We start from the raw sequence: 27,770 nt of genomic DNA on the forward strand, positions 1-27,770 counted from the left end.
TATTTGACCTCTTAACTAGTTATATCCTCCCTTGCATTAGATACTAGGAAGAATGGAGTCAAATGAATGTCTTCTGATTTACAAATATGTCCTTATGAGCATGTGTTTTGTCTATTGATAATATACCTGACCTTTCTTGTTTTTTCTACCATCTTTCCTTGGATTGACCATTTTTGCTTACTTATTTATTTATTTTGGGGGGGCTGGATACAGTATACTTTATGGTACAAAACAAGGTATAACTCCCCAAATGCCTCCCCTTCTTAAGGAGTTATGTGATAGAAACTGTGTAGAGTTCGGGAGATTCTCAGTGTGTTGGAGGATGAGTTGGGGCAAGGATTCCCCAGCAGTTAAGGGCCTCTCTCTTCCTCTTTCACTGTGGTGGTAGTCCAGGGGACTCTTACTCCTTGGACACCGTGTAGACCATGAGGTCAACCACCTGGTTGCTGTAGCCAAATTTATTGTCATACCAGAAAATGAGTTTGAAAAAGTGGTCATTGAAGGCAATGATCCTCAATTCTGGTCCCAGCATCAAAGGTGGAAGAGCGAGTCTTACTGTTAATGTTGCAGGAGACACTGAGGCACCTGTATGGCTCAGTCAGTTGAGTGCTTAACTCTTTATTTTGCCTCAGGTCATGATCCCAGGGTCGTGGGATTGAGAACTGCATCAGGCTCTGCACTGAGCATGGAGCCTGCTTGGTATTCTCTTTCTCTCTCTCTCTCTGTATCTCTCTCTGTATCTCTCTCTGTCTCTCTCTCTCCCTCTCTCCCTTTCTCCTTCTCTCCCTCTCCCTCTCCCTCTAACCCTTTTCCTGCTCTTGTGTTCTCTCTCTTTCTCTCTGTCTCTCTCTTTCTTAAAAAAATAGTTGCAAGAAACAACCTGGTCCTCAGAATAGCCTAGGATGCCCTTGAGTATGGTCCTCTGATGCCTGCTTCACCACCTTCTTGATATTATCATATTTGGCAGCTTTCTCCAAAAAGCAGGTCAGATCCATGACTGACACATTGAGAATGGGGACGCCAAAAGCTATACCAGTGAGCTTCCCATTCAGCTCAGAGGTGACCTTGCCTACAGCCTTGGTAGTGCCAGTAGAAGCAGGGAGAGTGTTCAGGGCAGCCTCTTGGGCAACATGCCACCGTTTCTTAGAAGGCCTGTCCATGGTCTTCTGGATGACAGTGATAGCATGGACTGTGGTCATGAGTCCCTCCACGATGCCAAAGTTGTCATAGATGACATTGGTCAGAGGGGCCAAGCAGTTGGTGGTGCAGGAGGCATTGCTGACGATCTTGAGAGAGTTGTCATACTTCTGGTTCACACCCATCACAACCATGGCATGAACAGGCATGGCAGAGATGTTGATCCTCTTGGCTTCACCCTTTAAGTGAGTCCAGACTTCTCCATGGTGGTGAAGACTCCAGTGGACTCCACAACATACTCAGCACCAGCATTACTCCATTTGATGTAGGCAAGATCTTGTTCCTGGAAGTGGAGATATGCTTTCCATCTATGACAGGCATTCCATTCTTAACCTTGACTGTGCTGTAGACTTTGCCATGGGTGGATTCATACTGGAACACATAGACCCTATAGTTGAGGTCAGTGAAGGGGTCATTGATGGCAACAATATTCACTTTGCCAGAGTTGAAAGCAGCCCTGATGACCAGGTGCCCAATACTGCCAAATCTGTTTACTCTGACATTCACCGTTGTGTCTTGGGGATGCAGCTGTCACTGCACCAGAATATGTGGCTGTCTCTCAAATGGGGAGGAGCAGAGAGCACTTTTGTTTACTTCTAATGTTGTCATATAGCAAGACTTTTTTTTGTTTTTTGTTTTCAACGTTTATTTATTTTTGGGACAGAGAGAGACAGAGCATGAACGGGGGAGGGGCAGAGAGAGAGGGAGACACAGAATCGGAAACAGGCTCCAGGCTCCGAGCCATCAGCCCAGACCCTGATGCGGGGCTGGAACTCACAGACCGCGAGATCGTGACCTGGCTGAAGTAGGATGCTTAACCAACTGCGCCACCCAGGCGCCCCTAGCAAGCCTTTTAAAAGTCATCTTAAATCCTTTTTGGAACAACATGAAGTATATAAAAAACGTTAGTAAGGTGTTTAGTGACCAGTGCTTATTAAACCCTCCTTCCCATTCTAGGGCGATAGAATTCCCCATCACCTACAGGTTTAAATTCAGACTCCTAAGCAAGGATAAAAGCCCTCGTGATATGGCCTTGCTCTGTTTCTAGGATTAGTTTTCACCTTTCTATATTCCAGGCACTTAGGATTCCCTGCCTTGATAAGACCACACACTTGCTTTTAGCCTTCCTCCACAATTATAAATACTAAATATAAGCACTTAGTAAGGCTTTTTGTTGGCAGTTATCCAAAATAACCAATGTGTCCATTTATAAACTTTTGAGAGGAGTGTGTTAGAAAGCATGCTCTCATGCTTGTAGTCAAGAAAATTATATCATCTCAGTGGGAAATAAGGTGTATTCAGACGTCTACTAAGAGGCAGTCACAGACATGTCTATGTGTCAAGGAGATCTTTCATGTACATGCCCTTTCTTAGCTGTGGGTAAATAAGGAGTCTTTGTTTTATGACTGCAGCTACTACTGTTAAATACCTAATATTTTTGCAGCTCTCCCTCTCATTATGAACTGCAAATGGTTGACTTTAAAAAACCACCTAATTTTGAGCTTTATATTGTTGTTGTTTTTTGGGTTGTAAGGTGTTTTACAATCACTCTCTCATTGGATCCTCCCCAAATCCTATGAATTAGAAAAGATAGGTCTCCCTCTAAATTTTCATATGAGAAAACTGAGGCTTACCATTTATCTAAGTTGAAGGTGAAAGAATCAGAACCAGCTTTAAGATGAAGTCTTTTCACTATACCATACTCCACAAGTTGTCCCTGTGTATATATGGTTGTTTTGCAATGATTTATAGTTATGTCTCTTTCCATGACATCTGTTCTCTCTCTCCCTAAGTATTAATGTTTTAACTGAAAAAGAGAAATCAACTTCTGGAATATCTTGAAACCACTTGAGCATCTATATTTTTTTAATAACCCTATGACAGTAAATTTTCAAAACTGTATTTTTGGGGCTTTTTACTAGCATTTTATGTTTTTGCGGCTATTAGGGATTATCATAATTTTGGAGTTAGATGTAATGTCTGTGCAGATACATGAAAATCACACATTAATATTCCTGACTTTATATTGATCTTTGAAAGCAGAACTTTGTATCATAAACTTTTGTTTTTTTATATACCTAGTAGAGCTATACACACCACAATAAGTATGTCAAACAAGACACCCTTGAACAGAGAATTATGACAAAAGAAAGTAAAACTGACTTACCATCATATAATTTTGCTGTATCTTTCCTGAAAACATTCTAACTATAGTAGTTTGGAAATCATTCATTTATTCATCCAGTGTCTATTTAAGTAATTCCTATGTGCCTGGCATATAATCTAGAACTAGTATTGATAAACTAGGGCCCACTGGCCAAATCCTTTTGGCCACCTCTTTTTGTAAATAAAAGTTTAATTAAAAAAAATATGATAGTAAATCATGCTGTGTTTCTGCTTCAAGTCCTCAAAGGTCTTCCTGTATAATTTTTGAAAAAACCAAACAAACAAAACAAAGTTCTCATTATCTATATGCCCTGCTCCTCCAACCATGCCCCTAGTCTCTCTCTAGCCTCATATCCAGATTCTCTTTACCTTGCTCACCTGGCTCTAGTCACATTGGCTCTCTGCTATCTCCTGAACTTACCAGGCTCTGTTTTCTCATACCTCTGCACTAGCTCCTCTTCCTGCAAGAATGTTTTTCTTGCTGATATCTTTATATTTTTTTTCCTTTACTTCCTTCAGGGTTTTACACAAATGCTACTTCTCAGTAAGACCTTCCGTGGCCTTCTTATATGAAATATGAACCTCTTTAATAGCCGACACTCTTGCTTTACTTTTTCTCTTTCATAATTATTACCATTAATTCACTAGATATTTCATTTATGTTACTTACACCTCCCTCGTCCACAAAAAATATGAAATTTATAAGAGCAGAAAGTTTTGACTAATATGGTCCACTACCGTATGTCCAATGCTGAAACGGTGCTTGAATCATAAGCACTGTTATCATAATTAACAAATTAAAAGTACAAAGTTGTTATTCAGAACTTTTTTCTGTGTGTTGTATTCAATGACAAAGGTTTAGATACCTACTCATTATAATCTGTTCAGTCTTCTACAAAGACCATATATAAAGAAGTGACACGATACTTCCGACTTTGAGAGCAATAGTTTGAGATTTCTTTCATTATTGTGTTTCTAAACGTCTTGAAAAATTTCTGTCCCGCATCAAGTGCCATTGGATGCCATATAAAGATACTTCTCCAACAATTAAATTATGTTTAAAAAACCCTATATATAAAATTTTTTTAGTATATGGGACACATTATTCTTATCACATAAAATGCATCACAAGATTTACTGGTGTAATTACTGTTATTTCAAGGGTTGGCCTAGGATGAGGTAATTGGGACAGTTATTGATTTTTCCTTTCAGCTCAGTCTCCAATAAGGCTTAACACTAAGTCTAAACTTTTTAAAAAATTTTAGATGCTTTATTCATCATAAGTTTTTACATTACTTTTTATTTCTTAAATATTGTATTAAATATTTACCTTAATTACTGAATTTTTTTGGTAACCCTTTAAAAGTTTACCCAAGGCAAGTGCCTCACTTTCCTTTCTGTCTATCCAGCTCTGTTTCATAGAAGCTCTAATGCAAGAATAGATAAATATAAAGAGTACCTTTCATATACTCTTATTTGCTTAGCATATTCCACCTAGCGAAACTAGAACTATCTAGCACACCGACCAAGATGTTTTCTGCTCTCACCACAAAATTTGGACTCATATTTAGCACAAATATGAGGGGAGGGTGGTCATTGTGATCATTGGTAAATGTTTCAGCTTAAAAATAATAATAACCCTTAACAAAATCCATTTCAATCCTGAATTTAATTAATGAGAAAATCTGTATACAGAACAAATATTAAGTATGAGATTGCATATGGAAATTCAGAATCCCCCTGGACACCCAAGAGAGTACACTGAAAGCTATTAGAATTATTAAAAGGGTTCATTATATAGCCATATGAAAAATACAGAAACTAACAACCTTTCTTCAGACCCGCACAAAGAAGTTAAGTTTTTTAATGTTTATTCATTTTGAGAGAGAGAGAGCGTGTGCCTGCATGTGCATGAACTGGGGAGGGGCAGAGAGAGAGAGAGAGAGAGAGAGAGGAGACACAGAATCAGAAGCAGGCTCCAGGCTCTGAGCTGTCAGCACAGAGCCTGATGCAGGGCTTGAACTCACAAACCATGAGATCATGACATCAGCCAAAGTTGAACTCTTAACTGACTGAGACACCCAGGAGCCCCATGAGAATGCTACAAATTTAAATTGTTACATTAACTCATAGGTTTAGGGTAATGCCAAATAAGGACCAGTGATACTTTTAGAACTTGAAGAAATTTGACTTTCAGAATGGCAGAGTAAGATCTCTGAAGATCCACTTCTCCATTAAAGCAACCAGAAGAACACTGACAAAAATGTCAAAACTATTTTTTCTGGAAAAAAAAAGCCATGATTTTTTTAAATAACATTAAAAATCCTGTCTAGCTATATAATAGCTGTTAAAACCAGCAGTTTGAGACAGAATGAGTTAGGAGTGCCCATAAAGTCCCATTCCCAGAGATTTGTCACTAATTTACCTGTCTGGCAGCTTGCTAAAAAGCACGATTCTCAGGATTTATCTTTACTTGGTCTTAGTCAAAACTCTCCCTTTGAATGTGGGGCCCTATCCTCAGGGTATTTGTCCAAAACAACCAGTAGCAATTGTTTAACTTCATATCTGTCTCAGGTGGCATTACTTGTTGGGGTTAGCAAAAGGCTGACCAAAATGCTTAAAAGGGAAAATTTGGAAACTAAGATGTTTGTAAGAAGCTTGAAAAGCTAAGGCGTATTCCAGAAATCTTATAAGAAATCTAAAAACCCATGTTCAGGTCTATGTACATGTCCAGAAAAGAGATGGAAGGGCCCTAATATCTCAGCTAGGTCTGACCTTGAGACTCTGCAAGCAGAAAGTGAAAGCTAATGCAAAGCAGTAAACTGATCCAGTAATATTGAAATTAAGCCACAACACACACATTCAGCAAGGAAAGAGAGACCTATTTGATCTAAGCATTAAATCTCAGTCCGTTCATTAGGTGACCACTAAAGAAATAAAGCATAGATTTCAGTGGCTACACATGACAAACAATGCAGACTGTACATAATTAATCCGGGAAAATCACTAAGTGAACAGCAACATTAACAACAGCAAAGAAAACAAAAAACAAAAACAAAACAAAACAAAAAAATAACAAACCTGGGGAAGAGGAATCTGATTTCTAGAATTGCCGTGTAAATGATTGATTGATTTTTAACAGCCATTTGAGGTGTAATTGATACACAAAATGCCACACATATTTAATGTACAAAATTTTGTGAGTTTGAGCATAGGCATGCACCCATGAAACCATCATCACAATTAAGATAATAAATATATCAATCATCTTTAAAAGTTTCTTCACACCCCTTTGGTTTTTTGTTTTGTTTTGTGGTAAAAACATTTAAGAGATCTATCCTCCTAACAAAATTTTGAACTGCACAATACGGTATTGTTAATTATAGTCACCATGTTGTACCACAGATCTAGAAAATATTGGTCTTGCATAACTAAAACTTTATACCCATGAACAACTCCCCATTTCCCCCTTCCCCTAACCCTGCCAACCACCATTCTACTCTCTGCTTCTATGAGTCTGCCTCTTTTATTTTATTTTTTTTAGTTTTTTTTTTCAACGTTTATTTATTTTTGGGACAGAGAGAGACAGAGCATGAACGGGGGAGGGGCAGAGAGAGAGGGAGACACAGAATCGGAAACAGGCTCCAGGCTCCGAGCCATCAGCCTGACGCGGGGTTCGAACTCACGGACCGCGAGATCGTGACCTGGCTGAAGTCGGACACTTAACGGACTGCGCCACCCAGGCGCCCCGAGTCTGCCTCTTTTAGATACCTCATGGAAGTAGAATCATGCAATATTTGCCCTTCTGTGACTAGCTTGTTTCATGTAGTGTAATTTTGCTGTTTAGGTAGATGCAGTATTTCTCTCTGAATTATAGCTACATAAATTTGATAAGAATAAAACATAAACTAAACAGACAAAAATTGCTTATAATAGTTTCTGTAGACTAAATATAGGTAATTTACTTAGGTTTTATTCTAAAACTACTTTCAGAAACCCCTTTAGGGGCCAAGACTTCATTTACTTAATACTTGTTAGATTAGTCATGTAACTCCAAGGAAAATACGGGTTTATTAACAGATATCATTATTCTAAACACAGGGTCAGAAAAATGATTGTTCCTTCCTAAAAAGTCATTAAATGTGTGCTTCAAAAAAGAAAAGGAACATAAAAAATTTTTAAATCTCCTATGAGAACACTATTTCAAAGAAACTGAGTCCATAAGTGCAACAGAAACAAATTTGGATAATAAATCAATGTGCTTAATGTACCTTGAAACTTCAAACTACTACTTTATTTTTAAAGCACTTTATTTTTTAAACAAATATATTTAAGCCAGATTTTAATATATACATTACAATTCTACGTTTTTATTATGTAGGCAACTTAAAAAATATGGTGACTTGAGCCTTAAAAGTTTAGTAAAATAGACTCAATCTTATTAATAGAGATTTCTTCATCATTTGATCCAATACCTGGTCATATATGACACCATCAATGACTTCCTATTCATTGTTAATAACCACAGTATTAGTAGAGGTATTAACAAGTAAAGTGGAAAGTGAAACATAACATTCTGTTGTAATTTAACTTGTAATATTCCGTGTTCATTTAAAATACATTTGGTTACAAAAAACTTATTAGTGGCATCTACAATAGAGATACTTTGCTAATATACATTTCAAAGGAGCTGATGCATTTTGTTTATAATATTTATATTTTTAGCATACTTCTTTTCCTGAAAGAAAATAAATCCTTATTGAGTATTAACATCTTCCATTAGTGTAGATGGTTTCCCCTAAATTTATAACTAGCCTGGAACCACTAGAGGGCAAGCTTTACATTATAATGAAACGAATTCACTCTCACATTCATTGTAATAGTACACATTTAAAATGTTTAAAAATGACTGTTTTAAGAGTAGAAATTTGTTCCAATATAACTAACTTCTTTTTCTTTGAGAGCTAAATTAAACTAAATTTTATCTTACATATATTCGCTAATTTAGCACTCAAGTGCAGTAATTTTTAAATTTTTGACATGACCATTTCTTTCAGAACCAGTGTTAGAGGAAACATGCAAAACCACATCTTCGTAAAATTATGTTCAATACCAAATAAATACTGCTTCCAAATGGTTAGTTCACAAACAAATCAGTGGTTGAACTAATCTGTGTGCTCCCTTGGTACTTTCCTCTCTAGTAGGTGAAAGGAGTTCAGCATGAAACTTTAGTAGCCGGGGTTAAGTCAAAATCTTTGTACCTGGCACAGAGTTCCTCAGTCATCAAAGAAAACCTAACTTTGAAAGCACAACTTATTCATAGGTCACACCACAAAATGTGTGTGTGGTGTGTATGGCATGACATTCCTGTTTCACTGTCAAGATCTTGTGGTTAGCTGAATTGAAAGTCAATATAATTTTTGCACCAGTATGTATATGTTAATCTATATTAACATATGACCTATAATTCCTTCTCAGTTTTTTGGGTGGGCTCTGCTGTTAGGAGACATGGATCATTGGACACTCACACTGTATATACTCTATTTGACGATTGGTAGTAGATACTGTGTGCTTAGGATTTTAAACTGTGTGAGTTGCCCAAAGGCACGTGGTGGGCGAATGAGTAAGCCGAGGTTATGACTGATGGTTGACACCTTTCAAAAAAGATTTTTTTCTTTTCAAGTAAATGTCCAGGGCCCCAATACTAACAAAGGACAAAGTGCAAGGTATTTGAGTCATTAGATTGTGGTTTGAAGACGGATGACCTCAGTCTGAGAAGTGGCCTCACTACGACCCAGGTAAAATTTGAACTCTTAAGTAACCACCACCTATAACCCCCTGGGTAACTTGAGACGTAGCAGCTATGCCTATCTAAGTCTAAGTACCTTTTAACTTAAAAAAAAATGCCATTATGGTGCAGGAGTTAAGCAGATACAAATTCAAGATCATTAATCTGTTTTGTGAAAATTATTATATATTTTTTTTATTAAACTTAAATACTGGTGACCTGCTCTGGTAGACTGATTGCCTCAAAGATCCTAGTTAGTGGCTTCTCTGAATCCATGTCATGGACAACTTAACCCTGCTAGTGTCATGTAAGCATGACAATGCCGGCCTTGTGCATGCAGGTTTGTGATAGACTCCCTAAGGATGAGACGCTTGGAAGAAGGCCAGCGATAAACTCCAGAAGCAGAGCTATCTGACTTTCAACCCACTGAGAACCATGAGGGTGTTTAACTGTGCCCAGCTGTGGTAGGCAGAATAATGATCCCCTAAGATATGCATGTTGTAGTTCCTGGAACCTGTAAAGAGGTAAATAACACCTAAATGACAAAAGAGACATAGCAGATGTAATTAAATTGTGAATCTTAAAATAGGAAGATTATCCCAGATTATCTGGGTGGGTCCTATGTAATCATGAGGGTTCTTAGAAGAGAGAGGCAGGGGGGTCAGGAAAGGAGATCAGAGACAAAGAGAGATTTAATGATACTACATGCTGCTTTTAAGATAGAAGAGGGGGCCATGGACCTAACAATATGCATGACCTATAGAAACTGGAGAAGGGAATGAGATGGATTTTCCTCTGGAGCTTCCAGGTGGAAGAGAGCCCTGCTGGTAACTTCATTTAGCCCTGTTAGATCCATTTCCGACTCCTAACCACCAAAACTGTAAAATAATAAATTTTGTTGTTTTAAGCCATTAAATTTGTGGTAATTTGTTATAGCAGCAGTAGGGAACTAGTACACCAGCCTAAAGCATTGCCTGTAGATTCATGAGTTAAATAAGTAGTTGTTTCGATTTCAGTGCTAAGTAGTGAAGGGTTTTATTACCCCATTGCTAACTGACATGCTCTTTGAAGCAGAGATTTTGTTTTCTTTGGATGAAAACACCCAACTATTTAAAAAAGTAAGACATATGCTAGGAACCAAAAACTGACAAAATGTGAAGAACAAGCCAACAAGTAACACAAGAAAGACAACTATATTACCAGAATTTATCTTTGTCAAAATTCTTTTTCAAGATGTATACCCCATTTAATTCATAGACAACCATACAGAGTGAATAATCTTAATGTTACACTTTCAAAAGAACTAAAACACAAATATGATCGAAGTTCTACAGCTAGAAATTAGAGCTTACAACCAGGTACAAGTCCTATTGATAATGAAGTTTATAACCTTCTGAACCATAGTAGTAAGAAAAAACATAATAATATGACTTTTATATTATAAAACTAAGACATTTTATAGTCAGTGTACAGTGTTATATAAAATCTGTGACTGAGAAGATTTATATGAAACTCTATCCTTCAGCAGAATGTGGTTTCAGATGAAAGCTTGCCTCTGTCAGAAATAATGTAATTATCATGCAGTAGCAGAAACAGAAAAATATTGTATTAGTTTTGCTTTGAACATGTATATGTAAATAGTGTTTGAAATGAGTGTTTGAAAATTTTGATGTTATAATAAAAATTCTGATTTAACTTTTTTAAACTTTATTTATTTATTTTGAGAGAGAGAGAGAGAGAGAGACATAAGCAGGGGAAGAGCAGAGAAAGAGCAGAGAAAGAAATCCCAAGCAGGCTCTTCTTTGTCAGCGCAGAGCTCTAAGCGAGGCTTAATCACAGGAACCATGAGATCATGATCTGAGCCGAAACCAAGAGTCAGAGGCTTAACTAACTGAGCCACCTAAGTACCCCCCCACCCCAGAATTCTGATTTCAGTAACTTTGCTGAGGACTTTAGGGCTAATGATGTCTTTCAAATTTTTTCTAAAGCTGTTTTCATCAGAAATATTGATTCCAATCATGAAAGAACCAATACCAAGGTATAGAGTAGAGTACCATAAGCGAATTCCATCCAGTTCTTACTGTTGACTATATGTGGCCTCTCAACTGAGGCGATGACATTTCATAAATGAGCATTGCAAAACACAAACATTGGTGAATTCCTCATCCTTACACAAAGTACTTGCCTCTTTAATAGATGTTATTTTAAAAAACACTTAACTTTATACTGATATTTAACCATCTACAGCAGTGCTATTCAATTGGAAAAAAATAAAAATAAATGTATGAAATTGATTTTAAGAATTGAGGTTAATGAAATTAATTTATTTTAAATTAATTAATTTAAATAATACATTTTATTTAATATGACACATCTAAAATATTTCAAAAGGCAGCTAACAAAAACTTGTTATTTTACGTTCCTTTTTTATGCTACGTCTTTAAAATCTAATGTATATTTTACATTTATTTCATATCTCAATTCAGACTATCCACATTTAAATGCTCAATAACCGCATGTTGTTCAGTAGCTACCATATTGGATATCCCAGCTCTAAAGAGAAGTTGTGAAAAAGAAAGTAGATTATTGACATCACTTTGTACAAAGGGGATTGAAAAATAATTGGGGGAGTATTCTATAATTGCTTCTAGGAATACATCACAGAACTCCTGAATTAAAAATCTGCAATAGTAGATTGGAATTTATAACTGGAAATTATAATTTCATTTATTTTTATTTTTTTAATGTTTATTTACTTATTTTGAGAAAGAAAGCGAGAGAGAACAGAATGTAACTGCAAACATGGGGAGGAACATAGAGTAAGTGGAGAGAGAATCCCAAGCAGGCTCCACACTGTCAGTGCAGAGCTGGATGTGGGGCTCAAACTTACAAACCATGAGATCATGACCTAGGCCGAAGTCAAGAGTTGGATGCCTAACCAACTAAATCTTCTCTAGGTTTTGGGAACTACTGACATGTTAAAGTGGCTGTAAATAGTGACTAGTTGACAAAGTAGCAAAGGTTCTAGGGTCAGAACATTCAGATTATAGAGTCCCAGAGACTTTGATTTAAAATCAGGCACTGACTTATTGCCAGTGGAACATGACCAAGTTGCTTTACTTTTCTTTCTCAGCCTTGGCCTTTGCTGAGGTAAAGTACATACACCTCATAAAATCATTAATGAATTAAATAAAACAGTTTCTATGTATAAAGAATCTTGCAAAGTCCCAAATAATTAGTAACATGTTTTACTAATTATAATATGATGCTAATGAGCCCAAAGTGTGGCATTTTATCATTAAATGGGCCTTAGTTCTATAATCCCTCCACGACTCTGATGTCATTTCTAATTTTCATTATCTCTCTTGAAATTCTGCCCTGTGCTAGTTGGCTTAGAGTGCCCTAACCAAATACTACAGATTAAGTGATTTAAACAACAGAAATTTATTTTTTTCACAATTCTGGAGAGTAGAAGTTCAAGATCAAGGTTCTGTCAGGGCTGGTTTCTGGTAAGACATCTCATCCTGGCTTTTAAACAGCTGTTTGTTTGTTTGTTTGTTTGTTTGTTTTAATTGTGTCTTCATAAAGCTTCTGTGCAAGTGCAGAAAGAGAGAATATTCTGGGATCTCTTCATCTTCGTATAAAAACACCAGCCCTATTGGTTTAGGGTTCCACCCTGATGACATAATTTTACCTTAAGGCCCTTTCTCCAAATGCAGTCACATTGAGATTGAAGGTCAACACATAAATTTGAGGGACACAATTCAGTCCTTAACAGTGCCATTGGTTAGTATCACTATGTACTTATTGCCCAAACACACAGCTGCAATCTTCCTGCCCAGGAAAGTTATGTCTTCTTGAACCTTGAAACTTCCTCCTTGCACAATCCCAAAGCAAATCAAGAATAGAATCTATCTGAAAATCATAAATATGTTAGGCATCAGCTTCCACAATTGTTCAGCAAAGCATGCCAACTCACAAACAAAAGAAATACCAGGATTAGACTATAAACAAATAAATAAAACTGACTCACCAGGAAGAGATCTTTTCTTTGATAACAGCTGTATTTTACCATGAAGTTAATTATTTGGGGTTATAATCTTTTGGAAGAAACTGACTTCTCAATTCTTGACTGTGTAGTGTTGTGATAATCATCAAGAAATGTGTTTTGGACAATTTCATACATAATGTAGGGCTGCTAACATAAGAAAATGGCCAAATTATAGTTTAATGAGAAAAGTATCTTGAATTTGTCTCTAATCTTTCATTCCAACTTTCTATTACATATATAGAGCTCATCATATCTTTGTTCTTCTATTTTTCTCATCTACTTTTTGAACCTAGGCCTATCCCTCTCACTTTCCTTCCCTACTATAACTTACATTCTCTACTGTATTATAATGTTCCCTCCCAACCCAGTGGCAGCCACCCTCCACCTCCCTATTTATTACTTGCCAAATGTCATTGATGACTTCCTTCTCTGGCCCAAGTATGAGAATCAATTGTTGTAAAATAAGTGATGAGGCAAATACACCAGGTCAAAATGCGATCCCAGAAACACACCAAATTGGTACTCTTCTTACCTGTATTCTCTACTACATACCTAAATTCTCTACTTATTTTAGATAGCACCACACCGATTTCAGTTCTTTATTTTAGTCTTTTTTTTCATAGGCTTAAACCTAACTGAAATCCACTTCTATTTTTAGAGCAAACACCAACTCTTTTTTTTTTCCTTCAGCTCCTTTGTCTATAATTAGATGTTACTTCAAAGGAAGGAGAGGTCTTGGCCCTTTCATAGCTCTCTTTGGCAGCAATATGACTGACAGTAATGATATACACTCATAACTGTCTTAATGTAGTTTGATGGGGTTAAATGCACAGTTAGTTCTCTCTTGTGACATTACATTTCAAAGACCAATTTTAAAATACATTTTTTTCTCAGAACTGATAAACATTGCAAGTTCCTCTTGTTCTGAAATGTGAAATTTATCGGGCTGAAGATGATACCCAGAATTTAATTTAACTTATTTAAAAATTATATTTAATACAATAAAAGATACGATCAAAATGTGCTATTCCTGTAATTATACCAAGAAAGAGGGAGAAACATTTACATGCACCTTAAATGTTAAGGACGCTTGTGACATTTAAGGATTTCCTGGAAAATCCTGCCATTTTTGTCTGACACAGCGATTCTCTGATGAGGTACCAGAAGACAGATGTGCTTGGTTTTTGTCTCAACCAACCTCAGGGACTGAACTAAATAGTAACTCAGACTTGACTGCTGATGGTGGGTGTTATTGTCCCCAACTTTAACACTGTCTATAGCTGCTTCTGCTTATTCATTGATGAAATATCTCATGTAGTTTTAAAGACAATTAGCAAGGGATTAACATTTTATTTTCATGATAATTAATAATGCAATTAGTATATTGCTATACTAGACATGTTACTATTTTTTTGATAAAGTTTATTTATTTATTTTGAGAAAGAGATAGTGTGCATGCATGAGTTGTGGAGGGGCAGAGAGAGAGGAAGAGAGAGAGAGAATCCCAAGCAGGCTCCACACTCTCAGTGCAGAGGCCAACACAGGGCTCGAACTCACACACCATGAGATCATGACCTGAGCCAAAATCAAGAGTTGAACACTTACCTGACCGAGCCACCCAGGCACTCCACTATGTTTTTTTTTTTTTAATTCAAGTATAATTAACATAGAATGTTATATTAGAGTATACAATATAGTGACTCAACAATTCTATACATTACTCAGTGCTCATCACAATAAGTGTACTCTTAATCCCCTTCCTCTATTTTACTTACCACCACCCCCACCAGCAACCACTGATTTGTTCTCTATAGTTAAGACTGTTTTGTTGTTGTTGTTATTTCTTTTCTTATTTGTTTAGTTTGTTTCTTAATTTCCACATATGAGTAAAATCAAATGGTGTTTGTCTTTTTCTGACAGACTTATAACACTTAGCATTATGCCCTCTAAATTCATCTATGTTGTTGTAAATGGCAAGATTTCATTTGTTTTTATGGCTGAGTAGTATTGCATTACATGTATATTCCACACATTCTTTATCCATTCATCTATCAAAAAAGACACTTGGGTCACTTCACATCTTGGCTATTATAAATAATGCTGCAATAAACATAGGGATGCATATGTCTTTTCAAATTAGTGTCTGTGTTTTCTTTTAAATACCCAGCAGTGGAATTATTGGATCATATGGTAATTCTATTTTTAATTTTTTTGAGGAACTTCCATACTGCTTTCCACACTGGCTGCACCAGCTTGTATTCTCACCAACAGTGTATGAGGGTCCCTTTCTCTCCTCATCCTCACCAGCACTTCTTATTTTTCGTATTTTTACATTTGGCCATTTTGAAAGGTGTGAAATGATATCTCATTGTGGTTTTCATTTGCATCTCCCATAGCAGTGATATTGGGCATCTTTTCCTGTGTACATTGGCCATCTCTAAATCTTTGGAAAAATGTCTATTCATGTTCTCTGCCCATTTTTTAGTTGGATTATTTGTTTTTTGGGGGGGAACATTTTGAGTTGTATAAGATCTTTATATATTTTGGATATTAACCCCTTATCAGATATATCATTTGTGAATATCCTCTCCCATTCAATAGGTTGTCTTTTTGCTTTATTGATTGCTTCCTTTGCTGTACAAAAGCCTTTTATTTTGATATAGTCCCACAAGTTTAATTTTGCTTTTATTTCCCTTGCCAAAAGAGACAAATCTGGAAAAAAAATTGTTTCTGTGGCTGATGTCAAAGCTATATTACTGCCTACATTTTTTTTCTAGGAACTTTATATTTTCAAGTCTCACATGTAGGTCTTCAATCCATTTTGAAGTTATTTCTGTTTTTTGTAAGGAAGTGGTCCAATTTCATTCTTTTCCATTTCCTTTGTCAAAGATTAATTAACTGTATATTTGTGGGTTTATTTCTGGGCTATCCGTTCTATTCCATTGATTTATGTATCTATTTTAGTGCCACTACTATACTGTTTTGATCACTATAGCTTTGTAGTGTATGTTGAAATCTGGGATTGTGATACCTCCAGCTTTGCCCTTCTTTTTCAAGATCAGTTTGGTTAGTAGAGGTCTTTTGTGGTTCCATTTTAGGATTATTTGCTTTAGTTCTGTGAAATTTTAAGATTGTTTGCTTTGGTTCTGTGAAAAAAATACTGTTGGTATTTTGATAGGGATTACTTAAATCTGTAGATTGTTTTGGGTAGTATAGACATTTTAACAATATTTGTTATTTCAATCCATGAGCATGGAGTATCCTTCCATTTATTTGTGCTGTCTTTAATTTCTGTCATCAGTGTTTTTTAGTTTTCAGAGTACATTTATTTCACTCCCTTGGTTAATATTATTCATAGATTTTTGTTCTTGGTACAATTGCAAATGGGAATGCTTTCTTAATTTCTCTTTCTGCTACTTCGTTATTAGTGTACAGAAAGCATAACAGAATTCTATATATTAGTTTTGTATTCTGTGACTTTACTGAATTAATTTATCAGTTTTAGTAGTTTTGGGTGGAGCCTTTAAAAACATTTTTTTATGGAAATTCATGACACAATTAGTGTAATGCTATGCCAGCTTTGTTACTATGTTATTTTGGACCTTTTTTGTCATTTTTATACATGAAATTTGCCATTTTTGATACACATGAGTAAAGTCACTTATTATGGCAATTTGATCATATATCTTTTAATTATTTAATAAACACTCCCTCGCTGAAAAAAATAAATATTGTAAATAAATGAGAACTTCATCCCCAATAAACCACATGAATAAATTAGTCATTTTCTAAAGATAGTGCATAAATATTTACTTTAAGAAGTTGTCAAGATGTGAAAAGTTACAATTTTTCTATTCATGGTAAGGCTATGAAACCAGAAATGCATCAGAAATTTAACAGGTGAAAAAACTAGTACACTAAAATATTTTTATTCATAGCATAATTTTGTTCATAACATTATATTCAGGTGCATAATATCTTGAAAGAGATGAAGTGCATTGGTTGTTGCCAGCTACAGAGAGTTCTTGTTGTTGCTGTTGGCTTTTCCTTTTTATTCTTGATATGAGATTAGTAACTTGAGAAAGTAGTTAAGTTATAGCTCCATGTAAAAAGGTACAAGAGAGAGAACACAGAAAAAAAATCTATAATTAAGTTGTGGTAGCTTTAAAATAAATATGTTTGACCATAATCATTATTTTAGATTTATTGAAGCAACATGAATACAATCAACAGCATTTTGAGTTAGGAAATAGTACTTTAAGGGATCTGGAACATTACACAGACAAGTCTGTCTGTCTTTGATGAACCTCTGAATTAACAAACTTCACAAATGATATAAATGATATTTAAGGGTTAATTAGACAAGATCATTGGTTATTTATTATTGTCAATATTCTTCAGAAGCAAGTTAGCTAGTATTAGTTTCTATCACTAAGAACAGAGTAGATAAGCTGATAACTGATTATGTCAATTAACTATAATTGTTAGAATATTATTCTTCATGGAATTTATATTTATTTCATCAATACAAAATATATTTCCCTCTTTTTATTAGTAGTTTTTATGGTGATGATTAGAGATCTCTTTCTAAAAAGGGACTGGTTAAAAATCAAGTGAAAATTGACTCATTAAAATTGATTCATCTTCCTAGTTTGGCAGTGCTTTCACAGAAATGTCTAAAAGACTTACAGGGATTTTTTAAACAAATGAACAAATTACTTGTATATCATCAAAAAATAAGTACATGTCTTAAATAACATATATTCCTTTTAACCTTTATAGTAAAGGAATCACAGAGCTAACCATAAAATACTGTGGAACTATCATGGATATCAATATTGATTGCAAATAGATTGCATATAGATTGCAAAATGTTTATTGATAAAGTAAACTTGAGTGTACTAAATATCATAAGAATTTTCTATATTGATTATCACTGAAACTTTATAATAAAAAGAACATTTCCTTTTTGGAATTTAAAAAAATTTAATGAGAAAAAGATCTGTTGTTTTCCATGAAGATAATTTCTAAGAAACATATAACATTTATAGTATATGTTTCCTTGTAGAGTCTCTCTTTTCTCTTTTTGGGAAAGGAGGGAGGGAACTCTGGGAATTTCATAGTCCTAACACGGTATTTATTTTTCCCTTAAATATCACATGCCTTTTATACACTTAGCTGATAAGTGTCACTTAATATAAAAATGTTCATGAGAATATAAATCAGATGAATCCTTTTTTCCTTTAATATTTGCTTAACATTCAATATGCATTTGTTGGCCCTTTACTTTGTGGTAGGCACTATTTCAGGATAGCATCTGTTGAAAGGAGAATGAATATTGAATTGCTTACATTGTTGTTTATCTATATTCCTTTTCTTTATTTACTCAGTCTTTGAGTTATGGTTCAAAAGAAGTCAAGATGATCCTAACACAATCTATTTTTAAGCCCCATGGTTCTGATATGATAATGGCAGCCATGTAAATCTAAATTTATCTACATATCCTCCATAAGAATATATATCATAGAAGTAAATACCTTTTCAACCAACTCCTATCAAATAACTAGAAGTCAAAGAATGCTAACAAGTTATATGCAAGTAGGATATCAGCTAAAGCACAGACCCAGACTGCAGTAAATGTAGAAGCCAGGAGGATCTTAGCAGTTGATAGAACACACAAAGACCGAGCAAACAAAAAAGAGAGTATCACTTCACATGGAGAAATACTGAGAAGAGGTTTGAGACTTGATGAGTTAGTGTAGTGGAAACCAAAAACAGGTTGACACAAAGTGCATACGATCAGGAAGACAGTTTGTTTTTTAAAATATATTCATTTAAATTCAAGTTAGTTAATATACGGTGTGGTATTGGCTTCAGGAGTAGAACCCATTGTTTCATATCTTACATATGCCACCCAGTGCTCATCCCAACAAGTGCCCTCCTTAATACCCATAACCCATTTAGTCCAACCCCCACCCACCTTCCCCTCCAGCAACCCTCAGTTTGTTCTCTATATTTAAAAGTCTCTTATGGTTTGCCTCCCTCTCCATTTTTATCTTATTTTTCTTTCCCTTCTCCCCATGTTCATCTGTTTTGTTTCTTAAATTTCACAAGGAGTGAAGTCATATGATAGTTGTCTTCCTCTGACTGACTTATTTTGCTTAGCATAATACACTCTAGTTCCATCCATGTTGTTACAAATGGTGAGATTTCGTTCTTTTTGATCACTGAGTAATATTCCATTGTATATATCCCACAACTTCTTTATTCATTCATCCATCCATCAATTGATGGATATTTGGGCTCTTTCCATAGTTTAGCTATTATTGACAGTGCTAAATTTAAAAGAAAGATTTAAATTTCCTTTGATCTTCATTGACAAGGTACTTTAGGTAGCTTTACCAACCAATGCAAAACTATTTTGCTAGCTCCTGTTCAGATGTATTGTGGGCTAGACTCTTTATGTAATAGTTACCCAAAATAAAATATTAATTGATGTGCATTAAGCATTGTGAATCTGCAACTGAGTTACTTTAGGAGTCACTAATGGAAGCTTTTAATGATCAAGCCATTTGTACTGTATAAAAAAAATGATCTTTGATGTTTCTCATTGTCCAAAAAAAATTGTATCTTTCTCTCTTTGATTAATAACTAAGGAGAAATTATATTTGCTAAGAATCAAAGCACTTCAATATACCGGGATTACTTAAATTACATTCTCTGTGAATGTAGACTATATTCTAATTTTTTTCTGCCTTTATAATGCTCTTTCAACTTTATGTGTGAGAATATGTCATATACACATTTAAAAAACAATTTCTTTAAGATTTTCTTTAAAAAATTATGTTTATTTATTTTTGAGAGAGAGAGAGAGACAGAGTACGAGCAAGGAACGAACAGAGAGAGAGGGAGACACAGAATCTGAAGCAGGCTCCAGGCTCAGAGCTGTCAGCCTGTCAGCACAGAGCCCGACATGGGGCTTGAACCCATAAGCTGAGAGATCATGACCTGAGCTGAAGTCGGACGCTTAACCGACTGAGCCACCCAGGCACCCCTTAAAAAACAATTTCTTTTTTAAAAAAAAAACTAATAAATTTGCAATCCTATACCTGAATTCATTTGCAAATTCTTTGTGTATCTTGAAGACCTCCTATTATAAGTTTCCAAGATCCAGCTTTGACTAACAAAACTGAGTAAGAAATGTTTGCCCTTTATTCTCTTGAGCATCATAAGTCACTCTATTTGAGGCATGCCCAGCAACACACCCACCTTCTTGCTTTCTATTGGAGGCCTTCTACTCTGTGGTTCTGTAAAATTTATTAGGATTGATACAAAGCTGATAGCTGCTGGCAGAATGATTGATGAAAGACAAAAGCATATTTCTTCAGCTTACAATTTAACTTCAGTGAGAAATCTATACCTATTTCTATATAGATATTTATTTTTAAAGATTATCAAAGAAAAGAGTTTCTATATTTTTACATTCCAACCTAGAAAGATCTTGAAATTATAGTAATATCAATTGATCTTTATCAAATTCAGTTTTGTTGGGCCAGCCAAATTATTTTCTTTAGATTGTTTATAGTAGAAATATGAGCTTATCTTTTGTATAAATAAATTCTCTTCAGACCAAAAGTTTCAATAGCAACTTTTAGGGGTATGGAAAAGAAAACGGTCTGGGTTCCCTTTGCAACTTGAAAATTACATTTAAAGTTAAATCTAAATAACAACATGACATTCAGGCAACAGAATAGCAGCTGCCTCCTGACAAGCATAATTTGCTTTTATGGTTCTGAAATTAATACTGGAACAATAGGGCAGCAGGGAAAAATGTATCTCTTATAAAAAGCCCTTGGCAAAATATAAGGTTTTTAAGTCCTGATTTCTGATGAACCGATTATAAAAATAATTACCTATTGTGTAATGTTAAGTTTTCTAATTCTGAGAAAATTTTATGAAGTATAGTACTCAATGCATGTAATATCTTGATAGGACAAATAACCCTGAAAATTGTTAATGATAAGTACAGATATGCTTTTTCTTCAGTGTACACCTGAAAGCCAAACAGAATATGCATTTCAATTACCAATGCCCTTCAACCAAAGACCATGAGAAAATACCTGTAATTGAATGCATTTGTACTGATTGACTTATTGCCATGACAGAGAAAGCACACTATGGAAGCTGTGGGATGTCTCAATAAGAGGGTGTTAGGAGGACTTGTTATAGGATTGGGACTTGTGTAAGATGATTTTGGGGAGAATTCTTGTCGCTAGTGGGCTTTGCTCTGGAATGGATGCTTTCAGAAAGCAGGGGTAAGAATTCTGTTCTACAAGTTAAAAGAACAGGGGCACCTGGGTGGCTCAGTTGGTTAAGCATCTGACTTCAGCTCAGGTCATGATCTCATGGGTTGTGAGTTTGGGCCTCGCTTTGGGCTCTGGGCTGACAGCCCAGAGCCTGGAGCCAGCTTCAGATTCTGTGTCTCCCCCTCTCTGCCCCTCCCCTGCTCATATTCTGTCTCTCCCTCTCTCTCTCAAAAATAAACCATTATCCTGCAACTTTGCTGAATTCCTGTATCAGTTCTAGCAGACTTTTGGTGGAGTCTATCGGATTTTCCATGTATAATATCATGTCATCTGCAAAAAGCGAAAGCTTGATTTCATCTTTGCCAATTTTGATGCCTTTGATTTCCTTTTGTTGTCTGATTGCTGATGCTAGAACTTCTAGCACTATGTTAAACAGCAGCGGTGAGAGTGGGCATCCTTGTCGTGTTCCTGATCTCAGGGAAAAAGCTTTCAGTTTTTCCCCGTTGAGGATGATGTTAGCTGTGGGCTTTTCATAAATGGCTTTTATGATCTTTAAGTATGTTCCTTCTATCCCGACTTTCTCAAGGGTTTTTATTAAGAAAGGGTTCTCTAAAGAGGACATCTGGATGGCCAACAGGCACATGAAAAGATGTTCAGCGTCGCTCCTTATCAGGGAAATACAAATCAAAACCACACTCAGGTATCACCTCACGCCAGTCAGAGTGGCCAAAATGAACAAATCAGGAGACTATAGATGCTGGAGAGGATGTGGAGAAACGGGAACCCTCTTGCACTGTTGGTGGGAATGCAAATTGGTGCAGCGGCTCTGGAAAGCAGTGTGGAGGTTCCTCAGAAAATTGAAAATAGACCTACCCTATGACCCAGCAATAGCACTGCTAGGAATTTATCCAAGGGATACAGGAGTACTGATGCATAGGGCCACTTGTACCCCAATGTTCATAGCAGCACTCTCAACAATAGCCAAATTATGGAAAGAGCCTAAATGTCCATCAACTGATGAATGGATAAAGAAATTGTGGTTTATATACACAATGGAATATTACGTGCCAATGAGAAAAAATGAAATATGGCCTTTTGTAGCAAGGTGGATGGAACTGGAGAGTGTGATGTTAAGTGAAATAAGCCATACAGAGAAAGACAGATACCATATGGTTTCACTCTTATGTGGATCCTGAGAAACTTAACAGGAACCCATGGGGGAGGGGAAGGAAAAAAAAAAAGAGGTTAGAATGGGAGAGATACAAAGCATAAGAGACTGTTAAAAACTGAGAACAAACTGAGGGTTGATGGGGGGTGGGAGGGAGGAGAGGGTGGGTGATGGGTATTGAGGAGGGCACCTTTTGGGATGAGCACTGGGTGTTGTATGGAAACCAATTTGTCAATAAATTTCATATAAAAAAAAAAAAAGAAAGGGTGCTGGATTTTGTCGAAGGCCTTTTCTGCATCGATTGACAGGATCATATGGTTCTTCTCTCTTTTTTTGTTAATGTGATGTATCACGTTGATTGATTTGCGAATGTTGAACCAGCCCTGCATCCCTGGAATGAATCCCACTTGATCATGGTGAATAATTCTTTTTATATGCTGTTGAATTCGATTTGCTAGTATCTTATTGAGAATTTTTGCATCCATATTCATCAGGGATATTGGCCTGTAGTTCTCTTTTTTTACTGGGTCTCTGTCGTTTTAGGAATCAAAGTAATACTGGCTTCATAGAATGAGTCTGGAAGTTTTCCTTCCCTTTCTATTTGTTGGAATAGCTTGAGAAGGATGGGTATTATCTCTGCTTTAAACGTCTGGTAGAACTCCCCTGGGAAGCCATCTGGTCCTGGACTCTTATTTGTTGGGAGATTTTTGATAACCGATTCAATTTCTTCGCTGGTTATGGGTCTATTCAAGCTTTCTATTTCCTCCTGATTGAGTTGTGGAAGTGTGTGGGTGTTCAGGAATTTGTCCATTTCTTCCAGGTTGTCCAATTTGTTGGCATATAATTTTTCATAATATTCCCTGATAATTGTTTGTATCTCTGAGGGATTAGTTGTAATAATTCCATTTTCATTCATGATTTTATCTATTTGGGTCATCTCCCTTTTCTTTTTGAGAAGCCTGGCTGGAGGTTTGTCAATTTTGTTTATTTTTTCAAAAAACCAACTCTTGGTTTCGTTGATCTGCTCTACAGTTTTTTTAGATTCTATATTGTTTATTTCTGCTATGATCTTTATTATTTCTCTTCTTCTGCTGGATTTAGGCTGCCTTTGCTGTTCTGCTTCTATTTCCTTTAGGTGTGCTGTTAGATTTTGTATTTGGGATTTTTCTTGTTTCTTGAGATAGGCCTGGATTGCAATGTATTTTCCTCTCAGGACTGCCTTCGCTGCATCCCAAAGCATTTGGATTGTTGTATTTTCATTTGTTTCCATATATTTTTTAATTTCTTCTCTAATTGCCTGGTTGACCCACTCATTCGTTAGTAGGGTGTTCTTTAACCTCCATGCTTTTGGAGGTTTTCCAGATACAAAATCAATGTACAGAAATCAGTCGCATTCTTATACACTAACAATGAAACAACAGAAAGACAAATAAAGAAACTGATCCCATTCACAATTGCACCAAGAAGCATAAAATACCTAGGAATAAATCTAACCAAAGATGTAAAGGGTCTGTATGCTGAAAACTATAGAAAGCTTATGAAGGTAATTGAAGAAGATTTAAAGAAATGGAAAGACATTCCCTGCTCATGGATTGGAAAAATAAATATTGTCAAAATGTCAATACTACCCAAAGCTATCTACACATTCAATGCAATCCCAATCAAAATTGCACCAGCATTCTTCTCGAAACTAGAACAAGCCATCCTAAAATTCATATGGAACCACAAAAGGCCCCGAATAGCCAAAGGAATTTTGAAGAAGAAGACCAAAGCAGGAGGCATCACAATCCCAGACTTTAGCCTCTACTACAAAGCTGTCATCATCAAGACAGCATGGTATTGTCACCAAAACAGACACATAGACCAATGGAATAGAATAGAAACCCCAGAACTAGACCCACAAACGTATGGCCAACTCATCTTTGACAAAGCAGGAAAGAACATCCAATGGAAAAAAGACAGTCTCTTTAACAAATGGTGCTGGGAGAACTGGACAGCAACATGCAGAAGGTTGAAACTAGACCACTTTCTCACACCATTCACAAAAATAAACTCAAAATGGATAAAGGACCTAAATGTGAGACAGGAAACCATCAAAACCTTAGAGGAGAAAGCAGGAAAAGACCTCTCTGACCTCAGCCGTAGCAATCTCTTACTCGACACATCCCCAAAGGCAAGGGAACTAAAAGCAAAAGTGAATTACTGGGACCTTGTGAAGATAAAAAGCTTCTGCACAGCAAAGGAAACCACCAACAAAACTAAAAGGCAACCAACAGAATGGGAAAAGATATTCGCAAATGACATATCGGACAAAGGGCTAGTATCCAAAATCTATAAAGAGCTCACCAAACTCCACACCCGAAAAACAAATAACCCAGTGAAGAAATGGGCAGAAAACATGAATAGACACTTCTCTAAAGAAGACATCCGGATGGCCAACAGGCACATGAAAAGATGTTCAGTGTCGCTCCTTATCAGGGAAATACAAATCAAAACCACACTCAGGTATCACCTCACGCCAGTCAGAGTGGCCAAAATGAACAAATCAGGAGACTATAGATGCTGGAGAGGATGTGGAGAAACGGGAACCCTCTTGCACTGTTGGTGGGAATGCAAATTGGTGCAGCGGCTCTGGAAAGCAGTGTGGAGGTTCCTCAGAAAATTGAAAATAGACCTACCCTATGACCCAGCAATAGCACTGCTAGGAATTTATCCAAGGGATACAGGAGTACTGATGCATAGGGCCACTTGTACCCCAATGTTCATAGCAGCACTCTCAACAATAGCCAAATTATGGAAAGAGCCTAAATGTCCATCAACTGATGAATGGATAAAGAAATTGTGGTTTATATACACAATGGAATTCTACGTAGCAATGAGAAAAAATGAAATATGGCCTTTTGTAGCAACGTGGATGGAACTGGAGAGTGTGATGCTAAGTGAAATAAGCCATACAGAGAAAGACAGATACCATATGGTTTCACTCTTATGTGGATCCTGAGAAATTTAACAGGAACCCATGGGGGAGGGGAAGGAAAGAAAAAAAAAAGAGGTTAGAATGGGAGAGAGACAAAGCATAAGAGACTGTTAAAAACTGAGAACAAACTGAGGGTTGATGGGGGGTGGGAGGGAGGAGAGGGTGGGTGATGGGTATTGAGGAGGGCACCTTTTGGGATGAGCACTGGGTGTTGTATGGAAACCAATTTGTCAATAAATTTCATATAAAAAAAATAAATAAACCATTAAAAAAAATTAGAAGTTGAGAAGAACAGAATGAGCTTCCTGCTGTGATTGGTAAAGGGGCAGAAGTTACTAATATTAGCCAGGACAGGGAGATCTACGGTCATTTTCATGGCTTCTCTGGTGTTTAAATTTTCTTTGTGTTCATATATACTTACACATTGATTATGTGTTTGCCTTGATTTATCATGGTAAAAAGGTGGCTCTCTTTGTGAAATTGGTAACGTTAAACGAGAACAAGCCTCCACCCACCTGTGAGTGCCAGGCAGGGTCCCTTCTGGCAAGATTTGCTTTTTCCCTTTCTCATAAAAAAAAAATGCTTTATTGAAAAGAGTCTTAAACTCTCCAGGTGATATGTTTGGGCAATTAAAGATGTTGTCAAAATAATCACTTAACATTTTTCAATTATCTGGTATGCTTTTCAAACTCTTCTGCAACAATTTTCTTTGCATAATTTATATAACATAAATATTTACAAACATTAATTACAAGTTTCACTAATAAGCATTTGCCAGGTATAAAAAGTGCTAACACCTTTATTGAGGTATAATTGGCATAAAATAAATGGTACATCTTTAAATGTATCATTGTATAAGTTTTGACATAGGTATATACTTGTAAAATAATCTCCACTAATAATATAATATACCCATTATGCCCATAAGTACAACAAAAATTTTTAAATATTTCCTGATAAGAAATTATTTAAATTATTTTTAATGTTTACTTATTTTTGAGAAGTAGAGACAGTGCATGAGCAGGGGAGGGGCAGAGAGAGAGGGAGACACAGAATCTGAAGCAGGCTCCAGGCTCTGAGCTGTTAACACAGAGCCTGACATGGGGCTCAAGCCCATGAACCATTAGATCATGACCTGAGCCAATGAGTTGGATGCTCAACTGACTGAGCCACCCAGGCGCCCCAACAAAAAAATTACTTAGCTAATAACTATTACTGTATCAATTTTATTTCTTCTATCTTTTATTTCTGTCATTCTTGGGCTTAATACCCTGCCCCAACAAGATGTTCTAGAAGAAATGTAGCCTGAATATGAAAATCACTGGAGGGAGAAGTCAGCCACATGAGCTGATAGTAGAAATTTACACAGCCAGACAGAATACAGTGCTCCAGTTTATCTTCTTAGTGGCAAGTGTCAAAATTGTCTTTGGCTGATATACACAAAATAGGATTTTGGATAGTTCACAGAATCACCTGGAATGCTGGACAATTAAAGATGTTGGACTCAAAATTGGTTTGGACCAACAAGGCAGAACAGTAGCCAAGGGGGTCTGGTGAGGACGTGATGCCACAGCTGCTGCAGCTTGGATGCTGAGCACATCTGGTTCCACAGTCATCACTTCTGAACACTTAAAGATCCACTGGAAAATCAGAAACTGTTGATCCTAGAGATTCAGTGTTGCCAGTGGCTTAGCCATCACCTACCACCACCTTGCTTCTTTCCATCAAAGTTCAGAGCAGCTGCATCTGAGTAGCCAAGCCTGGTTGTTGTTGTTATTGTGCTCTGGTTTCAAAGAGGCACTGAGAAAAGTGAGCATTCAGTGTTTTCAGCCTTGAGTGTGGGTAGCAAGTTTTGCCTTCCACCAAGACATAAGGTGATTTCATCCATAATAGAAACGGGAAATAGGCAGCAAGTGATGGACAGCAAATAATAAAAGGCAATTTTCCACTGGAGTCCAAAATGAGGTAGTTTACATATTGATTGCAAAACAGCCATTTTAGAAGGGAAAACAAGCAGCAGTCTGTCTTTAGTCTGTGATTTCTTAGCAAATCCTCACCACTCAGGGACAAACGACTAACAAGAGTAAGCCAGGATTTCGGTCTCTGCAAGAGGACAA

The 27,770-nt window shown here is 36.3% G+C and overlaps 1 pseudogene; it reads right to left on the bottom strand.

Moving 5' to 3' along the window:
• Nucleotides 1-400: 400 nt before the first annotated feature.
• On the bottom strand, nt 401-27,269 carry LOC122490506 (annotated as a pseudogene).
• Between the last annotated feature and the right edge of the window lie 501 nt (nt 27,270-27,770).

Source organism: Prionailurus bengalensis, chromosome B2 (assembly GCF_016509475.1).
Source record: "Prionailurus bengalensis isolate Pbe53 chromosome B2, Fcat_Pben_1.1_paternal_pri, whole genome shotgun sequence".
Classification (NCBI taxonomy): Eukaryota; Metazoa; Chordata; class Mammalia; order Carnivora; family Felidae; genus Prionailurus; species Prionailurus bengalensis.